General features: G+C 44.0%; 1 long non-coding RNA gene across 2 annotated transcripts; it reads right to left on the reverse strand.

Moving 5' to 3' along the window:
- Window positions 1-267: 267 nt before the first annotated feature.
- LOC121202016 (uncharacterized) lies at window positions 268-7,520 on the reverse strand. Of its 2 annotated transcripts, none has more exons than XR_005897329.2 (5): window positions 5,886-7,520; window positions 4,638-5,206; window positions 1,804-1,908; window positions 1,598-1,693; window positions 268-1,300 (listed from the first exon to the last, which is right to left on the reverse strand). It is a non-coding gene; the product is annotated as an uncharacterized LOC121202016 (long non-coding RNA). The 2 variants fall into 2 exon arrangements; XR_005897328.2 differs by having other exon boundaries at window positions 4,626-5,206.
- Window positions 7,521-15,452: the final 7,932 nt, after the last annotated feature.

The following is a 15,452-nucleotide window of genomic DNA, read 5'->3' on the forward strand; positions in this document are numbered from 1 at the left end:
TGTCTTTTGTTGTTAATTGGTGCTATTTAAATTAAATTGAATTCTATTGATTCATTTGGTGTAAGAGAAGGTGGAAAGAGCCTGCCGCCTGTGCTCGACGTGGGTCTAATCCTCTTGCATTGTGGAGATATTTAGATTTGAATAGTCACTAATGACAGGACGGGGTCCCCTCCAGCTAAGAGCAACATTCATCCAGTCGCATTTACTCAACATGTCACATCGTTGACCAGGTTCTGAAACACAACAGTAGCACTGGTCAGAGCAGAAGGTTTTACTAAGTTTTTGATTCATCACTTTTGCAGAAGCAAACAAGACAATGAGCATTTCTGAGGCGTGGCTTGGCTATGATGATGAATTCGGTGTAAGGCCAAAAACCTTGAATCTCTTTGATTGAGAAAGAGATTGAAGAGATGAAAGCAGGGACCCTATCATTATAGAAATCTAGTGCAGCCCCTCATCTTTGTTGTTGTTGTTGTTCCTGACAAAGACACGGACACCAGCTGGTGCAGATGACGAGTGGATCAGCAGCCAGGGGATCACCCAGATGTTGTAGCCCTACATGACCCCTCTGTCCAGGACAGTTGAGCGATATGGTTTACACCAGGGGGAATCGTAATGGCTACAAGATCAGTAATTCAAACATCAGCGAGGTGGGTTTATTTTGCAGTCTAGCAGTTCAGGGAACTCTTCACACTTAGGTTTGTTATGGGCACCTGTGGAAGAATGGGGGGTTTACAAATTCCTCCCGACCTATTATTTGTGCTCCAATCCACATGCACCTACTGTACCTGCAGTAGGGGATAGGCGTCAGTGGGTCTAAAAGCACGGATGGATTATATAATTATCAAAATCTTTATGAATGACGATGGAATCCACCGATGTCAGGTAGCATGATGCAGTACTGGGTGTGAGTCAGCAGATTTACCATGGAGTAAGTTATGGAGTATTTAACATGTCTGAAGCATGATGGGCATCAACATTTCTGCCCACACCATAAATAAATCCTGATCCAGGAAACAAAGATCTCCTTCTGAGCTCATCAGAGGGCTCTTCAAGGTCTGGCCACAGAGGCCTACAGGAAGGAGGCTAGGCGTGGCTGGAATGACCAAACAGAGTTGATTGGACATCTTGCATGCATTAAGCCTGGCTAGATGATGCACTGTGTCCTTCAACCCAGGAGATCCAATAACAAAGCCGAGCTGTGTGGGGTAAGGCGATCCCAGCGTGGGATACGACTGCAGGCTGCTGCCTCGCTCCCAGAGAAACCCCACTCTGTTCCACCGCAGCGAAAGTGGAGAGCCTGAAATGAATACAATAGGAGTCACACAAGGAAGGAAGTAAAGCAGCTTTTAAGGGGACATTTAATACATATTTTAAATAATTGGAATTTTATTCGTCTAAGCATAAAAGCACAAACATTACATGAGAAATTATTTTATCAATCTTGAATATGTCCTTGAACAAATGAAATAGTGTAAAACGTAAGTGAGCTGAATAAGTTCTGTGAATCCCAAATGTTAATTAATATATATTTTAAATCATACTGTAGCAGAGATAAAATTGTTGGAACTTTATAATAAAAGATGTTGTTGGTTACATTCATTATTAACAAATCCTTCCAAAGCCCTTGTAGCTTGTTTGTCTGCACACCCACATGCAGCAGGCATTAGTTGAGAGTCAGCCCAGGTTTCAGCTGGAATAAGAAATGAAAAGTGTGAGTCTGTATCCTTGACAAGGGCTTGATTTTTGGCCCACTGTAATTCTATTACTGTAAAAATAAATGTAGCTCCTACTTCGCCTGACCTTCAGAAACTGACTGCAGCAGCGTGGCTTGAACTGCTCCTCTTCCTCAGTATTCCAAGAACGAGACATGCCCCCATAGAAAACACATGCTTGAGATGTACAGAGCTGAAAAAAATGATCGCAAAGTTATCTTAATCACTAGTTTCATGATCAGTGAACACAACAAGAAGCGGTTGGTTAGGCTCAGGCATAAACATAACTACAGTAGGTTAGGCACAAAAATTATTACTGGAGTCAAACCATGTCTACAGTATATGATACAAAGTGGTGCATTCAGGGCTGAATGAGACGGAAACCGGTGACAGCGATAATCATATACTACACAAAAACTAAAATAAAATTGAGCCTATTAAATATAAAACTGTGAGTAGCCCTTGTTTTTAATATGTGTCTTGCTGGAGCAGGTACACTGTGTCTACATAGGAGGATGAATTTGAGCATCATGTTAGTGGCACAGCAGCAGTGTCAGTTCTCCACAGGAGATTCTAATGCAACAAAGAAAAGGAGCTATTTCCATAATTTGTGGACTAAATGCTTCCTGCTCTCCTAATCCTCTTCCCTACAATTCACCAATGTGAGCACATGCCACAGGTTGTGTTAGTGCTTAGAGTAATCTGTGCGTGTGCTGTTTGTGTGAGAAGTGTGGATGGAACCAGTCAGTGAACGCGCCGCCGCCAGCTGACACTTGTTTTCATCTGTCTTTGCTCTCAAACATTACGAGTGTGCAGCTTGCACAGATAGATGGCGGTGTTATTTCTGACAGAGAGAATCAAAGCTCCGGCTCTTTTCTGCCTGTAATCAGCTGGCAGCACTTAAGTTTATATATATATCAGCGTTTTAGACCCTACGAGCTCTTATCTAGGAGCCACCACATCTGTGTGAGTTATGACTACACCATGACGCACGAGGGGCGGACAAATGGCACCAGGTCCGCTCATCCAACTGGAGGAAGGAAACAGAAATACATGCGTGGCCATTAGTTATGTGGCACAAAGCAGCAAAGTCGGTCGAGGTGAAACAAAAGCTGTCTTTTGGTGAGATTTGTCTCTTGGCTGTGCACTGACTTGTAATCTATAATCTATTGTTCTGGTACAGAGACACAAAAGGCTCAGTGAGACCAGCACACTGCCCCCCAACCTTCCCTTCCAGAGCTGAGGGATAAGTAAGTGGTCTGTGGCACCAGATGATTCAATGCAAAGCTTTGTATGTGCGATTGGGTTTCTTTCATTTATTTCCAGTTGCAACAACAATGTGGGTTCATCAAGAAGCACATTCCATCGAGTTACTTTATACGACTGAACCGCATGTCAAGTAGAAGTACTGAACATTTGAATGCATTACAGCGTCTCTTCTTGAAATAACTGCTCTATGTGGGGTGCTTCTGGCCAACTGGGGCAAAAAGACAAAGGGAAAGGTGATGTGCAACCAGTCCAACTGATCCTCCGATCCTTCTTTCAGCGAGTGAGTGAATGCCCTGTCACTTGTGCCTCACCTGGAAAAAGCACCTGTCATGTAACGGAACTGTGAACAGAACATCCAGCTTCCAGCTTTTTTGGTCTGCACCACTTCCGAGAAACATGCTAAACTGTTTGCTTCAGGTTTGATGTGCACCAGCACAGCACAACTAACTCTTTACTAAACAAACATGTGCTTTGTAATTCTTATTAATATATTCATTATTACATATTTGTTTTGACCACAGACTGTTGTCTATTTATAAATTAGAGCCAGGATGTGCACACATGTCAACAGGCCTAATTGTTCTATATCTTGCCAAATTTTGTGCCACTGGGTCATTAGTTTTGGGCGTGAACATGCTAATTTATACTCCAATTACTCTCCACATTATCACCACCCGCCCCTGAAGGTGCTGTGGTATCTGGCACCAAACTGTAGGTTGGGAGGTGGGGCCTCTGTGAATCTGGATTTTCTTTTTAGCAGCTTTTTTTTAGATAAGGGAAAAAGTCAACATTCATTACTGTCATTTTTGCTTTGTGGCAGGTCACATTTTCCTGCTGAAAGGGGTCGCAGCCGTCAGGTTCCTCCTGGGGTCTGCAGGTAGGCACTGCAGTGCATGGCAGTTGTCTCACCATCACAATCAGACCCATGTACTGTTTTTTCCTGCTCAGAGGACAAAATGTTCACCTGCTGCCTAATAAATCCCACCACTAACACTATTGATCGCCTTCACTCATTGTCAGTCAAAATCTGACGCCTCATCAGTGACTATCGAGCATAATATCTCTAAATGTGCTGCTGTTTGTTTGTGTCTGGCTTAACAAGATGTCACAAAGGCAATGCGGATGAAATTAGTCTTTCAGACAACAGGTCAAAAAGGTGGGTCAGCATTAGCTGCTGTTCACTGAAACACAGACCTGTCAGTTTCATGAGCTCAGAGCTGCTCCAGTCCGAGCATTTCAGGTGAAGGAGACTTCCATATTTAAATGTTGTCATTGTTTGTGTGGACTAATTTGCCTTTTGTCACTGCATTTATTTGCCACTAAAGTGTGTGCACTTGCCTGGGTTGTGTTGCAGTGCCCTGTGACCCTCCCCTTCTATCCCTCAACCAGGACCCCTCCCCCCTCGACCCCTCCCTCCTGCCCAGCCAGCTCGGGGCTGAATGAAAGAGAAAATAGAGAGATCTAAATGTCAGCAGGGAGCTGAGTGCATTCTTCTCGCCGTGTCCCAAGACCGGTCACCCAGAACAACTTGTGATCCTGGGACAAAGCTGATGACAGCAGGTGGCCATATAAAGAAATTTTCCTCCCAGAATTAGATCTTATCCCAGTGAAGTACCATTGAGTCATAGATAATGCCCCTACCTCCACACCCACCTCTCCATCCTGCTGGGTCCACGAGGATTTTCATTTCAATTTCTTTACACAACGATGCTTTTCATCTTGACTAGGCTGAGATGACAGTGCTGCAGCTCTGGAATAAATGGGAAGCAGTTGAAAGGCAGAATTATCCCCTGGCCCTGCAACGCGGCCTGGAATGCACCACTGTTTCCATTTATGTACATTTGTGACATTCTGCGATGCAACAGGAATTACACACATGCAGTCATGCACAGATAGAAGCAAATGAAATCCGACAGCAGCAGCAGCTCCACACGCACAAGCTTTAATCTGAACAGGTCTGCTTTTTTATAATTTCATCTCCTATCTCCTCGACGTTTTCCCCCCATCCTATTTTCTAGGGGGCATATAAATGATGCATGAGGACGAAAATGTCACCTCCAAAATAAAAAGAAAGCAATTTTGCTACACAGAAAATGGTAATTTTCAACTTTTGCTTTAGTGTTTGCAGCTTTCCTGTTGGAGGTCTGGTGAAATGCCAGCTGTTCCAAAGGGCTGGAAGCTCTGAGGGAGCAGATGAAGGCAGGACACCATCCACGCAGAGGCTGCGTGATGAACACAGGTCACGCTGTCAGCCATGGAACCAACAGCTCAATGAACAACATGTTGATTCAAAACTTCCTACAACCTGCTGCATTTATACACTTGGTGATTTTATTTTTAATAACATTTTGCATTTATTGATTTTAATTCCATTGTTTTATTTAATTGACACTAGCTCTAGCACACACAAAATAGTTTTTATTAAGTGCATTTTATAATTATCTTGGATTTACACTGAGACCAGTTTATGTGCTTATAGGCAAGTGTTGACAAATGGGCTTCATTTAAACTAAGTTCTATTTCATTACTCTCATTCATTTGAAATAGTCTAAATACCACATCTTTCTTGTGACGTAACTTACCACCAAGACTTTTTAACGTGGTAAAGGGAAATGATGGCAGGGTTGTTATACTGGATTAGAATAGACAGGTGTAAGGTACAATACGTGTGTCCCAAAAAAAGTGGCCAGTGAGACCATAACACTGTCATCTTTTCCCAGGTTGACAAGCCAGAAAGCTAAAGACTGCTTTGATACCAGAACATTCCACTCTCTAAACAATCCCAGGTCCTTTTTAGGACAACCAATACTGTATGTGTCAAACTCAGAGTTTATGTAACATGACAAAGGCAGTATTTTACATTATTGCAGTGCATTAGTTTTGTAAGAAATATAAACATACTGGAAAGGCAGTAAATGTCTGTCTGTGCCCTGTGATGGACTGGCGACCTGTCCAGGGTGGACTCCGCCTCTCGCCCAAAGACAGCTGGGTTGGGCTCCAGCACCACCCGCGACCCTGGAAAATGGGTGGATGGATGGAAAGGCAGGATTATTTCAGAGCGTTAAACTGTGAGAAGCAAGACTGTAGTCCTGGAAGACCAATTACCATAAAGGTTAATTTCTTTGTTTCTGCTAAGGTGACGATCACGTGTCTTCATGTGTAATTAAAACCAGTGTTGTTTGTGGTTAAACATTTCTCGTGCAGAACCTGAACCTTCTGTTTTTTATCAGTTGTACTTTATGACTATGTTGTCCTTCAAAACACGATGGATCTCTTTAGTTCATCAATCCACTGGCTTTGGTTTGTCTCCACATTTTGCAAACCTGGGACTGTCCCACAGTCGACACGTTGGCAAAAATGCAGCATCTCAATTCAAGTATCCTCTAGGTTTACTACACAAAGACAAGCATCAAAGATGAATTATTGTTGAAAACTGAAATCAAAAAGGATCAATCCAAATTCTTATCCAGGCTGATCACTGTGATTCTTCATGTTTTTTGATCCGCCTGTTTCTCCAACTTATACAGTCTGCAAGGTGACTTATGTCACTCTGCAGACCAGAGTGAGGCCGTGGCGTGAATGGATGGTTTCTCGATCCCTATACGACCTGACGGATGACTCCACCCATGTTCAGACCTGTGTATAAGCTTCAGACTGGGGGATATGAGCATCCTGTTGTTACTGTGCATCACCACAGTACAGAGAGAACCAAGAAAAAGAAAAGCTTTATGGAATATGTTGTTCTGCTTACAATTTCCTCTGCCTCAAATGCAACAGCAGGCGACCAGTGTCAGACCTCTGCATGTGTATGATATTATGTGAGCTTAACCAAAAATACATCCAACCACAAGATCAAAACAATCTGCATGTGGCTTCAGTAAGTGTTATAAAGTAGTCAGTTTCAAACCATGATCCCACTGCGGAATGAAAGGAGTAGTAACATAACTGCGTTTCTGCTCCTTTTGAGTCTCTCTCACACACACAGTATGAACCCAAAACAGGCCTCTACTGGACATTCCCCATCTGAGGAGGGAGGAACGTCTCCCTCTGATTTCTGGGCGATGCACGTTACTGATGGAAACGTTTGTATGTCCCCAGGCCCAGACTGATCCGACAGACCGACAGACGCCATCAACACGCCCACTCACTCGCACACAGGACACCTTCACACATCAGCCCCCTCACATCAAACAGACCCAGGACCAGGTAGCATGTTGGAGAAATTCTGTTTGATGTCCGTGCAGAACTGCTATAGGACCAGCTGCTGTTCACTGCCATTGAAAGTCCTGAAAGGTTCTGGGGTTCAGCACTTGTGTGAAACGGCTTTACTTAGGCGCTCAGATCCGTTGGCTTGTTCTCACTGTCCACAAATGAGATTCATGCCTCCTGCGAAGGATGATGTCACTTCACTCCAGGGAGCATTGAACGGCTGCCGTGTGGTGCTCGAAGACTTACAAGTCAGAGAAAACACAGATCCATTATCTCCTCCTCCCTCTCACCAGCAGAACCCTGACGTTTTGCTTTCTCTGCATTCTACAGAAAACTAAATACGCACTAACATTGAGCAAGTCCTAATAGCCACTACTAAAGTATAAAATCACTGCTTAACCACACTGAAACAGTAAGTTCAGAAGTTCCAAATGCCACTTTCCTCCCACGAAACCACCTCAGCTCTGTTTCACGTCTAGGACTATAAGAGGTTTTTGTTTTGGCGGTGCACTGTTGTATTTCTAAGGACTGGAGCGTTGTCTGTTCTCTTCTCCCTCTCCCCTTAGTGGTCATATGGGTCTGCAGTCATCCAATCTGCCACCCTAGCCTTTCCTGGATCATTTGCTGGCTAACACCTGATACTTTCATGTTGCTAACTCACAGGCCGCCCACAATTGCCCTGCCAAATGGCCTGAGACCACCAATCCTGCAGGTCGCTATTGTGGATAGGTTGAACCCTGTCCAGGAGCAAACTCTGCCTAATTGACCCCATATGGTCTCCCAGAGTTCAGAGCCACCCTCTGGCAATATCTACGGTCCAGTACCAAAACTGTCTAAACGCTGACTTCATGCATGTACAGGCTCAGCGATCAAAGACGGTCTCGATCAGAGGGCAGTAATGCAGATAACAGCTGGCTTCCTTCAAGAACAACACTGAGCTTTGGATGAACTGACTAATCTTCTAGTATCTGAAATACCATAAATAACATTACATGCATCAAATTAGCAGCCATTTCAAAAGATCAAAAGACATGAATGAGTTGAGTTTTAATATGGGGGGAGTTTATCTCGTCAGCCCAGTGTGTCCTGCAGCCTGTGCTGTGTTCAAAGGCAGCAGCGGCGAGGGGCTTGAAAAGACGTGTCTGCCAGAGAGGAGGCACCAGCAGCAGTTGGCAGGAGGCTGGGAGCTAGCGAGTGCTGGCGCCAGCACAGCGTGGAGGAGCTGCTGCCCCGCGCTGCCTTTGCTCCACTCGCAGTTATTCGCACGCTCTTAAGGGAATTTATAGCAGCAATCAGGGACATTTGCTAATAAACACATTTCATTTTGATGCTTTTTATAGAGCACTGAGCGATTTAAGCACCTTGTGAAAGTTTTACATGCGCCGTCTTATGTACTGCGGTGGAAACACAGCATCCTATTATCCTGTCTTATTCAAGGCAACAGGGAGGTTAGAAAACACCGCATAAAGAACTATTAGCGTTTAACTAAATGATCTGATTCATGTGACATTTTTGTTGTTAACAAATCACTAGAACAAAGCGGACCTCCTCCAGCCTGTCTGTGCTCGAAGCTCAGCTGATTCATGCCTCCACACCCTCTTCATCACATCGCAGGATAATTTTAGGCTCTTTTCAGTTCATTTTTTGTCCCATTGTTGTACTTTTCTGCAAATTCCAGCCTGGCTTTGTGATTCTTTCTGCTAATGAGAGTGTATGTCATTTCTTCCTGTCAACAGTTGTTGGTCCTGATGTCACAAGCCATTGTCTTGTTTGTCATTTTAAAGTGTTACTCCTGAGTTTGAGATTTTTAGATTCAAAATGACGTTCTCTGGAATGTTTTGGATGGATCTGTCCAAATCTCTGTTTTTGTTGTATTGTGTTTGGTTTTGTTTGTCCTTGTCCTCACCTTGGCCACGTCACGTCAAATTAGGTCTCAAAAAACAATGATACGTTGAGAATTACAAAGAACACTAGTGTGGCTAAACACTGATTAAGTAGATATAATCTAATGGCACACAAGCTAAGGACTAGCCTCAAACATGAACAGTTTATATGGTATTACTGTATATGTTTTAAAAAATAATGGCATTTTTATAGGTTTTGAGCAGAGCAGCACTGCTGCACACTAACCATGGTGCTTATTGTGATCACTGATAGGCTGAGCTTCAAAAGAAAGAAGCCATAAACACAAAAAGCAAGAAATGCAGACATCATGCTGACATTTTAGTTGTTTTAACATAACGTGTGTGTGTGTGTGTGTGTGTGTGTTTGTGTGTGTGTGTGTGTGTGTGTGTGTGTGTGTGTGTGTGTGTGTATGTATTGGAGCAAGAGACAGGACTTCAAACGGCCCCATGAGAGCAGACAAACAACTTGGCCTCTGTGGCAAACCTCCCACAGCGTCGGGGAATCACCACGTTCTGACTGCTGCACACGCAGGAAACAGATTCTGATCTACATCTGCTGGTGTTGGCGACCATATTGGCGACGGATAAAAACTGTAGGACTTGTCAGTAACACAAATGTATTAATGCAAACCTAAGGATGGGGGTTGAGTTATTAGGTTGCAAGAGAGTTGCTTCTGAGTGTTTGTGCACATTGTCATTTTCAAGCAGCAGACCGGCAAATATTTATCAAACCTGGGTCATGCTTTATCTTTATTTTACTCCTTATTTGCTCTAACATATGCATCACTTATAATTCAAACAGCGCAAAGTGATTGTAATAGACTTATTTTGGGACAAGACAGTGTCGCAGGAAACTCTCCTGGCATGAAATCTGTCTTTGATAGACACATTCATCAAGTCTGTCATCAGCGCTTTGTGTCAGGATCTAATTGCATTATTGCATCTCAACACAAGTAATTGTTGAAAATGTCTCCCAAATGAGCCACAATGGGATGTGCCCACATGTTCAGAAGTCTGAGGAAGGAGATCAGAGGGATGCGTGCAACCCCCAAGTTCTCAAGCAAGACAAGTCACAATCTGTGTAAGATGTGTTAGATGAGGCTCAAAGGTTTGTGTTGTTGGACCATGGATGGGTCAAAATCCCACCAGTATGTAATAAATAATAAATAAATAAATTTCAATATTCTAGATTCAAGAGTAAATTTACTGATACTACTAGCAACATTAATATTAGTTTTCACATAGAAACATACACATTTGTGATATTAGTGTGACATCTGACATCTAATTAAGGCAAACGAGTATAAGAGAACCTTAAATGTCTTCCTGTCAGGTACTGACAGCTCTGAGACTGATCTGTGGTGTAAAAGACAACGACATGCGAAACTCTGCTCTGTCCCATTGACAGGCCATGATGAAGTAGTCCTCCAGGACAGGTGGCCAGGTTTGGTTGGGGCGCCTCTGTCCTGTCACATGTATCCCTGTCATGCTGTGGTCTTTCCTGCCCAGTCACCCATCACTCTTTTTTACATTGTTGAGCTTTTCTAAAGCTGTTATTTATAGAACTGGTCAAAAGGTATTATCTGGAACTAATGAGGAAGAAGATGACCAAGAGGAGCTCTGGTCTGAGCATGGAGCCTAATGCTGAAGACACAAAAAGATATAATAAAATACCTCTTCATGTGGAATAATTATAATTAAAACTTTGTTTATTTAATAAAATAGTAAAGAGTAAAAACAGCAAACATGTGATTTGATTAGCTCTCCATGAGGCCAGGTCAGGTGGAGACCCTCCATTTAAACTTAATGTGTTCATTTATTTATGAATTGACAACAAATATTACAGAAATACAACGTTGTTTGTTGGAGGGGTCCATGGTTGTGAGTGTTGTGAAGGCTAAATCTGTCCATTACATCTTTGGTTCCACTCAGATTTTCGTTTCTGTAGGGTTAGAGTTAGTGGTCGTCTTCTTTGGCTTATGAGGACAGAGTGGGCTGTGTCGCCTTCCCTCAAAAAGCAGCAGCAGCACTAAGGTAAAAGTTACAACACAGTTACAGTAGCAATAAGTTAAAAACAAAGGCTAAGACTTAACAGTTCCATGAGGTCAGATGAATTCAAATGCAGTAAATGCAAGCAACTGTCAACATCTGGACAGTTTACAGAGAAAGATTTCAGGTTTTATTATGTATTGAAACAAGCCAGTAAACAAACTCTCCACTCGTTTGTTGGGAAAACCAGTGGCGACTCTGCTCAGACCTCAGATCTTGAAAATGCAAATCTCTTTTCATGGTCCAGGCCCCTGTGCCTTTGTCCTCAGAGGGACTCCCACTGAGATTCGTGACTTGATTTGAATAGGAGGCACGGAGCTGTCACCTTGCTGCAGAGGGAGCCCTGAGAAGATAGATGTACAGTAGAGCAGATAGATGAGAAAAGACCTTCAGACCTCAGACCCCAATAAACATCTGCTCATTCTCCACATACACTTTGCTCTTATTGTTTCATCTAAGGTGGTAAATTGTGCAGTAGATGAAGCCTGTTATTTTGTGGGATGAGGCTTTAGAGTCAGTAACAGTGATAGTGTGAAATGGTTGCACCAGTATACTGTGTTTGGCATCAGTCTTTTGGTGGGTGCCAGGTGTAGATACAGTAGCTATAGTAACTCCATTGACAAGTGCATCTCTACATATTCTTTTTAAACTGGCAGCAAGGTACGACATGTTAAGTGGGCAGAGGTAAAGAAACTTTAGTTTTCAGTAACTACTAATGACCTGCTTTGCAAACATTAGGTAATGCTCTTTCACTGTATCACCAGTGTGGGATGTAGGTGATGGCTGAGCAAACTGAAACCGAGCAGTTGTGGGTGTGTGGAGATGATGGTAAAAATAACTTGATTCGACTCCAAAAGACAATTCAACCAAAGCAGAAACCTCTCTTCTGCCAGTGAGTCAGGACCGCAGCCAAACGACTCCAATACGGAGCAGGGACAGTTTAATTGTGAGCTGCTTTTCATTCCAGGGCACCGTCAGTGTAGTCTGTCTGTTGAACATCTGTGAGTGGGGGCACACGGCCGTTACAGTCTCCCCAAGCCTGCTGTCAGCCCTTTATTGATGCCTGTGCCACCACTGACTCACTGACTGATTGCTGGATGAACATCCCACTGATTGATGTGACAGACAATTGGCCCGATGTTCTAGCCCCCACCCCAGCCTCCACCCCATTCACAGCTGAATTCATCATATACAGTGTGTGTGTGTGTGTGTGTGTGTGTGTGTGTGTGTGTGTGTGTGTGTGTGTGTGTGTGTGTGTGTGTGTCGTGTGTGTGTGCGTGTGTGCGCGTGTGTGTGTGTGCGTGAGTGCGTTTGTGTGTGTGTGTGTGTGTGTGTGTGTGTGTGTGAATGTGAGCAATAACCCAGTACAAATTGTAGGTTTGGGGGTTTTCCAGTCGGCCTGCTGGATGTAGCAGCAGTTGGTTTGGTGATGAAAAGGGACTTTTTCCCCCAAAAGACATTTTAAGCAGCAGCAGCAGCAGATTCTTATGGGACCGCAATCAATGAGCAGTTGTCTGTGTGATTTTAGCCCTGTGCCTTTAGCTGCATCTGAAACTACCAAAAGGCCAGATTTGGTCAAATCTAACACAGCTGACAGCATCAGTGAGCTGATGAATAGTTAAAGAATGTACGGCATTTACTGTATAATTCCCTGTGTGTTCACCATCAGACTTCTACTGGGCGTCAAGGTCCTTCATTCAGTGTCAGAGGCACCATTACAGTTGTGTTGTCTGGAGGGAGCGGATCACGGACGTGTTTTCACAGGCACTTCAGACGACAGATGGGCAGAAGCGGCTCGAGGTGATGCAAGATCTAACCCAGTGAGAAGAGGCAAAGCCTAGAGGCTTCAGTGTGTGTAGTGTTTCACGTCAACCCAATGTTTTTTTGTGTTTTACACATGGAAGATATTAATGGATGTGTTCATCCACTACAGAACTATTATGAGCAGTACCAAGTTCTGAGGATGAGCAAGCTTGAGTGCTTTGTACCACCTGGTTTATGTGTAAAATAATCCTGCAGGGATGGATAAATACAGCAGTTGCTCAATAACACTGAGACTGTGGATGTTGGATTCTACATACCTGCTCCAGGCCCTCAGCAGCTGTGGTGGAATCAGACTCGAGGTGGAACTCCTTTGTCCAGATGCAGGTCTGGGATCAGAGTTACATCTGTCCCCTGACTACAGTGGCAGAGGAAGAGGTCGCCTTCTCCTGGTTTTTCTGTGTGAGCTGCTGTCTTTAGCACCGCTGGACAATTATTTTCCTGCAGATTTGTGCTGGTAAATATAAAACTAAATCTTATTATATTATTGTTTTATATGAAATTAATTTGCAGAGTCACCGGGACTAATGGTGCAACTGACAGGTCCTGGTCTGGTTAAACAATGAAAGATGGAAGATCAAATTCACCTGTTTGTTGTATTATAACGAGTCAAGGCGCCTGGTCGCTCATGTAGCTACACGGTGGTAGAACAGGATGCATTTCATCCTGGGGACACACACTCGGGGAGCTTTGCACAAAAAGGAATCAGTGGTGTCTCACATATCACACTTTCATCTTCCACCAAACTGGGAGACTTCAGAAATCATACCTCAAAAACCGTGTGTGAAATGTTGACTTGGGCTAAAATGACTGTTAGTCGTCAGCGATGTTACACGTCTGGTGACACCGTCCCTCTTTTCATTAGCAGCTTCCTCCAGAGCCACATACAGATACACTAAGGGCTATACGCTATGGTGAATGATGTTTCAACTACTTAGTAGTTACCGTAAATAACCACATGTGACTAATATACATGCAAATAGTTAATGGTTTGGACTTTTGGGAAATTATTTGTCCAAAGCTACAGAGAAAACAGAATGAGCCCGTTCATTTTTATCTGTTAGAGGTCTTAACCTTTGCAAAGACATCTGAAGGTTACAAAGATAAGCTTCATGAGTTGTATGGGCGGCACGGTGGTGCGGTGGGTAGCACTTTCGCCTCACAGCAAGAAGGTTCTGGGTTCGATTCCCGGAGGCGGCCTGGTGCCTTTCTGTGGAGTTTGCACGTTCTCTCCGTGTTTGCGTGGGTTCTCTCCGGGTTCTCCGGCCTCCCACAGTCCAAAGACGTGCATTAGGTTGATTGGACTCTCTCCATTGCCCGTAGGTGTGATGGACTGGCGACCCGTCCAGGGTGTACCCTGCCTCTCGCCCATAGCCAGCTGGGTTAGGCTCCCGTGACCCCGCATTAGGGAATAAGCAAGAAACAGGGAGCAGATAGACTCCATCTTAATTACTTGTTTTTTGTGCGGTGAAACAAAACCAAAGCAGACTTTTGTACCCTCGTTATTCAGACGTCTGCTGATACCAAGCAGCAGAGCTCAGCAGCACATCCACACTAGTTTCCTGGTATTAAAGAACCAAGGCTTAACCTGTTCGGTCGGTTTAGGGGGGCGCAAACAACAGGCATGACTGAGCCATTAGTCAGCACCTGCTCTGCGAGCGCTCCTCCAGTGTAATCAGCAAACAGCCCATGAATATGCTGCTAAACAAGTCTAAACGAGTCTAACGTGGTTACGTCTGTGTCCACGCTGGACCCCGGCCTCGTCTCAGGACCCGTATGGAGATGTAGCCAGGGCAGCGTTCTGATCTGACTTGGACCTCATCCCAGAAAGCAGCACATTTAATGGTCCTTCTCTCCACTGAATAATGCTTTGAATGTGTAATGTGGTGCACACACAGGAGCAGTTTAACGTTCCTTTAGGGGAACTTCATTTCCTCTCGGAACCACCGGGCTTATCTTTGGGTGAAGGCATCGTTCACTTCGGAACAGCAACGTTTCTCCAGATGTCATCATGGTGGTGCAGAGCTGCTCTGCATGATCAACCAGTGCACAGAATACTTTAACATGTCTGCTGAGAGACCGTCACCACATTCAGTGCCAGTGAAGCTGCAGTGTCCACATGAGGCTGTTGGACAATCAATACTTCACGTTCCACAGTGGACGGAAGAAGAAGAATCAAAACTAAACAAGCAACTGCCACCGAGCAAATAAACGATGTTGCCAAATGTCAACAGGCCACTCACATACGACGCTTCCCCCATTAGTGTGATAAGGTCAAAGCCTGAGACCAGACTTTAATAATGGCAATTATTTTCTTTAGTTTAGGAAACAGAAAGAGTCAGACGGACAGCACACTGTGAAACCCTGCAGCACAATGCATAGCTAGGCTACACTAAAGAAGACTTGAAGGTAAAAACAAATCAATACAAGTAACAGGACGATTTAACATTGAAGATCCTGTTTATAATGGAAAAAAACACAACTG

This window comes from Betta splendens, chromosome 24, assembly GCF_900634795.4.
Source record: "Betta splendens chromosome 24, fBetSpl5.4, whole genome shotgun sequence".
Taxonomy (NCBI): Eukaryota; Metazoa; Chordata; class Actinopteri; order Anabantiformes; family Osphronemidae; genus Betta; species Betta splendens.